The following is an 8,307-nucleotide window of genomic DNA, read 5'->3' as shown; positions in this document are numbered from 1 at the left end:
TTGAAGTTATCTTATCGGATTGAGTCTTTAAAGATTTGAGAACACTTTATGTATGTCTTGCCGTGCTTATCTGTGGTGACAATGGGATATCATGTGCCACTTGATGTATGTTTTGGTGACCAACTTGCGGGTTCCGCCCATGAACCTATGCATAGGGGTTGGCACACGTTTTCGTCTTGACTCTCCGGTAGAAACTTTGGGGCACTCTTTGAAGTACTTTGTGTTGGTTGAATAGATGAATCTGAGATTGTGTGATGCATATCGTATAATCATGCCCACGGATACTTGAGGTGACAATGGAGTATCTAGGTGACATTAGGGTTTTGGTTGATTTGTGTCTTAAGGTGTTATTCTAGTACGAACTCTTGAATAGATTGATCCGAAAGAATAACTTTGAGGTGGTTTCGTACCCTACCATAATCTCTTCGTTTGTTCTCCGCTATTAGTGGCTTTGGAGTGACTCTTTGTTGCATGTTGAGGGATTGTTATATAATCTATCTATGTTATTATTGTTGAGAGAACTTGCACTAGTGAAAGTATGAACCCTATGCCTTGTTTCCTACCATCGCAATACCATTTATGCTCACTTTTGTTACTTGCTACCTTGCTGTTTTTATAACTTCAGATTACAAATACCTTTATCTACTATCCATATTGCACTTGTATCACCATCTCTTCGCCGAACTAGTGCACCTATACAATTTGCCATTGTATTGGGTGTGTTGGGGACACAAGAGACTCTTTGTTATTTGGTTGCAGGGTTGCTTGAGAGAGACCATCTTCATCCTACGCCTCCCACGGATTGATAAACCTTAGGTCATCCACTTGAGGGGAATTTGCTACTGTCCTATAAACCTATGCATTTGCAGGCCCAACAACGTCTACAAGAAGAAGGTTGTGTAGTATACATCAGTGCACACATGAGAGCTTGAAATCGACGGGGCGCGGGGGTGGATTGATCATCTACCATGGAGTCATGTTGAAGGTGGAGCTGGAGTCTGGAGGACTTCACTCGGTGCTGATTGAGGGGCTACGACGTAAGTGCACAGAGAGTCGAAGCATATTTCAGCGGGAAAAAGCGGGTGACACGCAGTTCGGACTCGAGCCCAGTGGTCTGATGGAAGCATGAAACTCGTCATCAGTCGGTGATGATCGGTGGTACTCTGTAGTGGGGGTTAAGTGGTGTGGGTTCGCGATCCTTGAGACTCGACCAGGACAGCAGAGGCTCGACGCGGTAATAGCGGCGAGGCGTGCGGTACGCACAGGGACATGGAGACGGGCCAGGGCTCTGGTGGTCATACATGTGGTGAGACAACTACGAATTTGACTCGGGATGACTACAAGCAACGGTGAAATTCCTTCATGTTTCAGACAGGCGGTCAAGAAAGAAGCGGTGATGTTGAGTTCAGGTAATTCTTATGTGTGACACTCAACATGTGAGTTGTTCACATTCACGCAGGTCAGTGATTGGTGTGTGATGGCGGTGGACGGGTACTCTGGAAGTTGGGAGCACAAGCTAGAGTAACAAGGAACTTAATTTTGCTCGAGTGTTGACCGTGGTCAAGAAATGAAGGGACTAGAAAGTTGCAGGTGGAGTCATATGGAGTCTTTGAAGTAGCAATGGTACTCATGGGATAAGCTCAAGTCCAATGTACATGGAAGTTTGACGCATTGACAAATTAAAGGTGGTGGAGAATATTCGCCAAGGTAGAGTTTGTTAGAGTTGTGTCGAATATTATGTACAAGGTAGGTTATAGTTCGACTCTGAGTAGTATTGTGTTTAGATAGGATATGGAGTCGTGTCCTAATAGGACACTTGTATCCTAGGCCTCTCATATATAGCGGGGTAGACACATGATGTAACCTATGCCAAACTAATAGCACCGGAACACAGGGGAAGCCGGCGGCATGTGCCGGTGTCCAGGGCGACCGAGTGCGGTATTGTAGCGGTGTCATGGGGAGGAGCGCCCATAGTCAGGCCCCGGGGATGTAGCCATATCGGTGAACCTTGTTAACAAATCTCGGTGTCGTGCTCGTGTGATTTCTTGGTCCTCGGATGATCGACGATATGCCTTGGATTTATTCTAACACAGTGGAGGGGTTGCCCCTTTAAGACCTCTGCCGCTTCTTCAACTACTGCAGGTTGTGGCTTCTGCCTTGGATCTATCAACTGGTGAGTTTTCTGAAGCTCCTCATCTTGTGTATGAAGTATTGCATGAAATCAACAAGGCAAGTAGTACATGCGACTTATTTACTTCTTCTGGAGTCTGCTTTCTGGTGTCTTATGTCTGAGCAAATAGTCTCTTTTTTGGAAGTAGAGTGTTCAAGTATCTTACACAAGCTTTGATCAGGTGACGTCGGAATTTACATGCTGCAGGTTTTGGTCGAGCGGAGCTACTGTTTGTTTCACTCCATGCTTGCGATGGATAATGATACCAAGTTCCTCGTTTTGGTTGTACTCTTGAGCTGCTCATGGTTATGTTTTGGTTCTGAAGCTGATATCCAGTGCCTGAAGTCTATACAACAATCAGTGATTGATCCCAATGGTGTACTCAAATCCTCTTGGAACTTTGAAAGTGCCATCAGTGGTTTCGTATGCCGCTTTACTGTGTGGAATGCTGGCACTACAACGAGAATAGGGTTTTGTCTCTGCGATTAGGGAACCTAGGACTTGAAGGCTCATTTCCTCGTGGTCTACAGAACTGTTCAAGCGTGACCGGCCTAGACCTGTCAAATAACAATTTTTCAGGAGCAATCCCTCCTGACTTTTCATGGCAGATGCCATACCTGACATCTCTGGATCTTTCGTACAATAGTTTTTCGGTTTTGATCCCACCGAGTATCTCAAACATGACATATCTTAATCTCCTCTTCCTCCATCATAACCAATTCAGCGGTCAAATTCCACTGCAATTCGATTTGCTTGATCGGTTAGCCTCATTCAATGTTGCGGAGAACTTGTTATTGGGGCCTAGTCCTCCTTTGCTACAGAAGAAGTTTGGGGCTTAGAACTTTGCTGGTAACCAAGGGCTTTGTGGTGCACCGTTGGATGGTTGTCCCCCCTCGAGGAGGAGATGGACCCTTAATACTTTGTGGGAGTTTATTGTGGTTTATGGGCCAGCTGATCATTCGCTGTCGTCCTTATTTCTAAACGAGCTTTCTGTGAAGATCGAGCCTTGCAACGTACCGATGGTTATAGGTGGTGAATTCAACCTCCTCCGCTTTCCTTCTGATAAAAGTAATGATAACTTCTCTTGGCCTTTGGCTAATGCCTTTAATGACTTTATCAGCACCAACGCCATCTGTGAGCTCCCTAGGGTTGGAGCCCGCTTCACTTGGTCCAACCACCAGGCCAACCCGATTAGATCTATTCTTGATAGAGTGTTCATGTGTCCCAGGTGGGATTCTCTATTTCCTCGGGCCTCCCTCATCGCTAAGTGCATCGTTGGATCTGACCATACCCCTCTTCTTCTTGACGATGGAATGACCCAACTTAGACCCCCTGCTAGATTCCAATTTGACGCTTCATGGCTACTTGTCGAAGGTTTTATTGATATGTTGGCCTCTAAGATCTCCCTTCTTCTTTCCTCTAACGCTCGTTACTTTGGTCCTTTAGACGACTGACATTCTTGTTCCTACAACTTGCGCAAATTTCTTAGAGGTTGGTCTCGTAATCTAGCTGCTCAGGAGCGTCGCTCCAAAGATTTCCTTGAAGCCCAAATCTTGGCTCTCGATCTTGCGGCTGATTCCTCTGGGCTATCTGACGATGGGTGGTCAGTGCGATATAACCTTGAGGCCGCCTTGATGCAGTTGCATCATCAGGCTGAGATTTACTAGCGACAGTGGGGCACGCTTAACTGGACTCTCAAAGGTGACTTCCCCACGGCTTATTTCTTTGCCATCACGAACGGTAGGAGGAGACGTTGTGGTATTAACAGCCTGATTATCGATGGAGTGCGTTCTTCGGACCAATCTGTAATTTTATCTCACGTGGTGGAGTTCTTTTCTTCGCTGTTAGGGGCCAAACCTCCTTCGGGCTTTTCCATTTCTCCTACCCTTTGGAACCATAGTTTGAAAATTACGGCCGAAGAGAATGACTCGTTGATGGTTCCCCTCTCCGATCAGGAAATCTGGGATGTCGTTAATTCTGCTAACCTGAATGCCGCTTCCGGGACGGATGGCTTCTCGATCCCTTTCTTACGAAAATTTTGGTCTCAGTTGAGGCAGCTGGTTTGCAGTGTTATCTAGGGTTTTTGTCTAGGAACTATTGATATTTCTCGTCTTAATTACGTTGTTATCTCCCTGATTTCCAAGGTTAAAGGTGCTGAACTGATCTCCCAGTTCCGGCCTATTGCTTTGATTAATAACTTTGCCAAATTCCCTGCTAAGGGCTTTGCTAATCGCTTGTCCCCCTTTGCCCACAGAGTTATAAGCCCCTTCCAGTCTGCTTTCATCAAAGGTCGCTTCATTTTAGATGGCATCCTTTCTCTTCATGAAATTGTGCATGATTTACATTCTCGTAACTCTAAAGCGGTCATCCTAAAACTAGACTTTGAGAAAGCTTACGACTCGGTTAGTTGGCCTTCTCTCAGGCAGGTCCTTCTTGCGAAAGGCTTCGACGGAGCTTATGTGCATCGTATCATGCAGTTGGTCTCGGGTGGCCATAATGCGGTCTCTGTGAACGGTCATATTAGTAACTTTTTTGCTAATGGCAGAGGCCTTCGTCAAGGGGATCATGCTTCTCCTGTTCTGTTCAATTTTGTGGCCGATGCCTTCTCTTGCATTCTCTCTAGGGCGGCCCAGTATGGTCATATCTTGCCGGTGGTCTCCCACTTAAACCCTGATGGGGTCACTCACTTGCAATATGTCGATGATACTATCATTATGGTTGAATTGAATGATGCTTGCATAGCCAACCTTAAGTTCATCCTGTTATGTTTTGAGGCGGTCCCAGGCCTCAAGATTAACTTTTCCAAAAGTGAGGTCCTAGTTACTGGTGTTGATGATTCGGAAGCCTTGAGAGTGGCTAGGTTGTTAAACTGCTCCTTGGGTTCCTTCCCCTTCAAGTATCTGGGACTTCCAATTTCTCCTATCATGCTTCATGCTAGGGACTTTGCTCCGGCTGTCTCTAAGGTGGGAAATAGGGTTCTTCCATGGCGCGGGAGATATAACACCAACGCTGGCAAAGTTGCTCTCATTAACGCCTGTCTTTCATCCCTTCCTATGTTCCTTATGGGCTTCTATCTTTTATCGGCTGGCATTCATGCCAGTTTCGACAAGCACAGGGGTGCTTTTTATTGGAATGCAGATGATAACAAGCGGAAGTATAGGCTGGTTAAGTGGCAGCTAATGTGTAGGCCTAAAAACCTTGGGGGGTTAGGCATTATTAACACGCTGGTGATGAACAAATGTTTGTTAATTAAGTGGTGGTGGAAAATCATGACCAATGGGGCCGATTCTTTATGGTATTCCATTCTTAAGGCTAAATATTTCCCTCAATCTAGTCCGTTGTTTGCCGCGGCTAGGCATGGATCTCAATTCTGGAAGAACCTTGTCAGAGTCAGACCTTTGTTCCTGGAACATGTTAAGTTTATCGTGGGTATGGTACCTCGGTCCGTTTCTGGCGTGACTGGTGGTGTGGGGATTCTTCTCTGGCTGTTAGCTTCCCGGTTTTGTTTTCATATTGTCCGAAGCCGGATATCTCCATCGCGGAGGTGGCGGCGAATAATTGGGACTTGGCCTTTCGCCGCTCCTTGTCTCCTGAAAAGTTGGAAGACTGGCAAAGTCTCTCTTCCTTCTTTCCTTTGCTCTCGGAGGTGCCGGATTCTGTCGTTTGGCCCCATTCGGCCTCTGGCCGGTTTTCTGTTAAATCGTTATACTCTAGGCTTATCGGTGGTGCCCCTTCGAATAGATTTTCTTGCGTCTGGAGATCCAAAGTCCCGCCTAAGATTAAAATCTTCCTCTGGCAAGCCTTCAGAGGCCGTCTCCCTGCGGCTGACCAAATTTGCAAACGTAACGGGTCGGGCTCGGAGTTTTGTGCCCTTTGCGGTGCTTTAGAAAACACGAATCATATCTTTTTTCACTGTGTGTTGGCTAAGCTGGTGTGGAGCTGTGTCCGGTCGTGTCTCTAGGTTACTTGGAACCCCTCTTCCTTCTTTGAGCTAAGAAGCCTCGCCAACGTGTTGGTTGGGGTCACTAAGAGGGTTTTCTGGGTTGGGTTGGGTGCCATCTGTTGGGCTTTATGGACTATTAGGAACAAATTTACTATTGAACATGTCTTTCCATCTAAGGTTGCTGACGTTCTTTTCAAATCATGTATATTCTTGCACCAGTGGAGATTATTGACTAAAGAGGACGATCGGGGAGCTCTGGACCTGCTCATCTCCAAAATTCGGGCCTCGGCGTCCTACATCTCCGGGCAGGATCCTGATGTCTGACCTCGCTTGTCGCTGATTCGTCGTTCTGGTTGATGTCTGTCTTTTCTCTTTCCGGCCTACGCGTTGAGTATGGCAGGTTGCCATGTACCCCTTAAACCTTAGTTTGCTTGGTCCCGTGTCTTCATTTCGGTGGATTATCCCTGTTTCGCCCCTTGTTGGTGTTTGGGCCTGCGACTCTGTCTTGTGGCTTTATTTATAAAGTCGGGCTTAGGCCTTTTCTCTATAAAAAGAGATGGAGACTGGTACGAATCAGGCTGCACAGGCTCAACGACCAGTCGAGCATCGGAGCGGCCATCGGATTCGTCGTGGGGTTCGTGGTGTCCTTCTACTTCCCGCACTTCTTCATCTGCTCCAAGAGGCTCCGTGCCTACGTCGTCCGGATATGATTCACTTGTTATTCTGAAACTTTGTCTGGCATAGCTTCTGGAGGCCAAATGAGCACTTCAGGCAGTAAATCATTTTTAGCTTGTTCCCTGCAGTAACAATTATCTTAATTCACATGATATGTATGCCCGGCAACTAGCAACTGCCGGTGCTTGTTAATGCATATTTCAACTCTTCTAGAAAGATGCGAGGCACCAACTGGCCATGATTATTTATGTACACTGTAGGCATTTCTAAAGGAACACAAACAAAGGCAACTCCAGCTAGCCTATGAAACTGCCCACTTCTGCAGTCCTTCTCTCCCCATTTCCATGCGTACCGATCGTCTTTGTAACGGCAGAGAGTATGGATCCAGTTCCTCCTGATTCCTGAAAGGCTTCGCTCACGAAGAGGACACCTTCGCGTGTTCCGATGAAATTCTATGGAGAGCAGAGGCTCTTGATGCCGGGTTGGTCTCTCTATCGTGTGCCATCAATAGAGCACATTGGTTTCTGTGGGAGCTCCCTTCTTTCAGTTTTGTTTTCTATTATTGTGGAAAGCCAGTGATGGGGTTCGTGATGGGCTGATGGACATGATCCATGCATCTATGTCGATGGCATGTCAGCCAGGGATGCCAAGGATGTGCACAATGTCTCGCAAAAAAAGGATGTGCAGAATGAACTAGCAAGAGAATGCAGCTGCCGCCTTTGTTGGCCTGTTCATCATTGGGTGGTAACAGTGTCGGAAAACAACTCATATGCGTGTCCAAAAGGATGAGCTTGTGTAAATTCCGGTGTTTATTGAAAATCTCTCTTGGATTCAAACAAGAAAACTTTGTGAAAATGACTCCAGGGCTTGAGGGAACTGATGAGGATTTATGTGATCTTGTTCATGCTTTACTAAGACCGGCTTGCTTACTCGGTTAATCTCATTCAATGTTGCGGAGAACTTGTTATCAGGGCCTATTCCTTCTTTGCTACAGAACTTTTCGGCTTCGAGCTTTGCTGGTAACCAAGTGCTTTGTGGTGCACCGTTGGATGATTGTCCCACCTCGAGGAGGAGATGGAGACCGGTACGAATCAGGCTGCACAGGTTAAACGACCAGTCGAGCATCGGAGCCGCTGTGGATTCATGGTGGGGTTCATGGTGGCCTTCTACTTCCCGCACTGCTTCGTCTGCTCCGAGAGGCTCCGTGCCTACGTCGTCCGGATATGATTCACTACTTATTCTGAAACTTTGTCTGGCAGTGCTTACCGAGGCCAAATGAGCACTTCCGATAGTAAATCTTTTTTATCTTTGTTCCCTGCAGTAACGATTATCTTAATTAGCAACTGCCGGTGCTTGTTAATTCATATTTAAACTCTTCTAGAAAGATGTGAGGCATCAACTGGCCGTGATTATTTATGTACCCTACCCCGTCCACATTTCTAAAGGAACGCATACAAGGCAGCTCCGGCTAGCCTATGAAATTCTGCATTCCTGCAGTGTTTTTATCCCCATTTCCATG

At 46.5% G+C, this 8,307-nt stretch overlaps 1 pseudogene; it reads left to right on the top strand.

Moving 5' to 3' along the window:
* Positions 1-2,422: 2,422 nt before the first annotated feature.
* Positions 2,423-8,015, top strand: LOC119281863 (annotated as a pseudogene).
* The last annotated feature ends 292 nt before the right edge of the window (positions 8,016-8,307 follow it).

This window comes from Triticum dicoccoides, chromosome 3B (assembly GCF_002162155.2).
Source record: "Triticum dicoccoides isolate Atlit2015 ecotype Zavitan chromosome 3B, WEW_v2.0, whole genome shotgun sequence".
Lineage (NCBI taxonomy): Eukaryota > Viridiplantae > Streptophyta > Magnoliopsida > Poales > Poaceae > Triticum > Triticum dicoccoides.
Note: the sequence above shows the minus strand (reverse complement) of the source record. Positions and strands in the feature narration are given on the sequence as shown.